The following is a 2459-nucleotide window of genomic DNA, read 5'->3' as shown; positions in this document are numbered from 1 at the left end:
GAATGGAACTACTGGATCATATGGTAGTTCTAGGCTTAGTTTTTTGAAGACTTTCCATAATTTTTTCCATAGTGGCTGCACCAAGTTACATTCCCACCAACAGTGTACAAGAGTTCTCTTTCTCCACCTCCTCACCAACACTTATTACTTATAGATTTTTTGATAACAGTCATTCTGAAGGGTGTGAGGTCATATCTCATTATTGTTTTGACTTACATTTCTCTAATATTTAACAATGTTGTACCTCTTTTCATGTACCTGTTATCTATCTCTATATCTTCTCTGGATAAATATCTATATACAAGTCTTCTGTGTATTTTCAATTGTGTTACTTTTTTTTCTAATACTTAGTTTCATGAGTTGTTTATATGTTTTGAAGATAATCCCCTATCAGTCACATCATTTGCAAATACTTTCTCCCATTCAGTAGGGTGTGTGTTTGTTTTGTAGATGGTTTCTTTTGCTCCTCAAAGCTTTTAAGTTCAATTAAGTCCCATTTGTTTATATTTAATTTTATTTATTTTGCCTTAAGAGTCAGATAAAAAAATAGTACTACATTTTGTGTCATAGTGTGGTTTGGGCTCAGGTCTTACATTTAGGGCTTTAATCCATTTGGGTTTATTTTTGTACATGATATCAGGAAATGTTCTAGTCTTGTTTCTTTACATGTCCCTGTCCAGATTTCCCAGAACCACTTATAGAAAAGATTGTTCTTCTCCATTGTTTATTCTTGCCTCCTTTGTCATAGATTGACCATAGATGAATCAGTTTATTTCTGGGCTCTTTATTCTGTTCTGTTGTTATATGTGCCCATTTTTGTACACATTTAGTAGTATACATGCTACTTTGATTATTGTATCTTTGTGATGTTGATGTTCAGTCACTCAGTTGCCTCTGACTCTTTGCTACTCCATGGACTGCAGCAGGACAGGATTCCCTGTCCTTCATTATCTCACAGTGCTCAAACTCATATCCACTGAGTCAAATATGCCACCCAACCCTCTCGTCCTCTGCCGCCATCCTCTCCTTTTGTCTTTAATCTTTCCCAGCATAAGGATCTATTCCAATTAGTCGGCTCTTCACATCAAGTGGCCAATGCTTTGGAGCTTCAGCTTTAGCATCAGTCCTTCCAATGAATATTCAGGATTGATTTCCTATGATTGATTAGTTTGATCTCCATGTTGTCCAAAAGACTCTCAAGAGTCTTCTCTAGCACCACAGCTTGAAAGCATCATTTCTTGGGAACTCAGCCTTCTCTATGGTTCAACTCTCACATCCACACATGACTGCTGGAAAAATCAAAGTTTTGACTATGTGGACTTTGGCGGCAAAGTGATGTCTCTGCTTTCTAAAATTCTGTCTAGGTTTGTCATAGATTTTCTTCCAAGGGAGAAGTGTCTTTTAATTTCATGGCTGTGGTCACCATCCACAGTGATTTTGGAGCCCAAGAAAATAAAGTCTGACACTGTTTACATTTTTCCCCTATTTGCCATGAAGTGATACAACCATATGCAATGATCTTAGTTTTTTGAGTGTTGCATTTTAAGCCAGCTTTTTCACTCTCCTCTTTCACCCTCACAAGAGGCTTTTAAGTTCGTCTTCACTTTCTGCCATTTGCTTTCTACAAATGACATGCAGGTGTCATCTGCATATCTGACATCCTTGATATTTCTCCCATCAGTCTTGATTCCAGCTTTTGATTCATCTATCCAAGCTTTTCACATGATGTACACTGCATATAAGTTAAATAAGCAGGGTGACAATATACAATCTTGACATGCTCCTTTCCCAATTTTGAACCAGTCATTTTTCTATGTCCAGTTCTAACTGTTGCTTCTTGACCTGCATACATGTTTCTCAGGAGGCAAGTAAAGTGGTCTGGTATTCCCATCTCTTTAAGAATTTTCCAGTTTGTTGTGATCCACACAGTCAAAAAGTTTAGTGTAGTCAGTGAAGCAGAAGTAGGTGTTTTTTCTAGAATTCCCATGCTTTTCTTCTGTTATCCAACAAATGTTGGCAATTTGATCTCTGGTTACTCTGCTTATCATAAATCCATCTTGTACATCTGGAAGTGCTTGGTTCATGTACTATTGAAGCTTAGTTTGAAGGATTTTGAGCATTATCTGGCTAGCATGTGAAATGAGTGCAATTGTATTGTAGTTTGAACTCTCTTTGCCAATACTTTTCTTTGGGATTGGAATGAAAACTGGCCTTTTCAGTCCTGTGGCTACTGGAAAATTTCCAAGTTTGCTGGCATATTGATTGAAGAGCTTTAACAGCACTATCTTTTAGGATTTTAAATAGTTCAGCTAGAATTCCATCACTTCCACTAGCTTTGTTAGTAGCAATGCTTCCTAAAACCCACTTGACTTCACATCCAAGGATGTCTGGCTCTAGGTGAGTAAACACACCGTCTTGGTTATCTGGGTAATTAAGAACTTTTTGTATGGTTCTGTATG

The sequence above is a fragment of the Dama dama genome, chromosome 27 (genome assembly GCF_033118175.1).
Source record: "Dama dama isolate Ldn47 chromosome 27, ASM3311817v1, whole genome shotgun sequence".
Taxonomy (NCBI): Eukaryota; Metazoa; Chordata; class Mammalia; order Artiodactyla; family Cervidae; genus Dama; species Dama dama.
Note: the sequence above shows the minus strand (reverse complement) of the source record.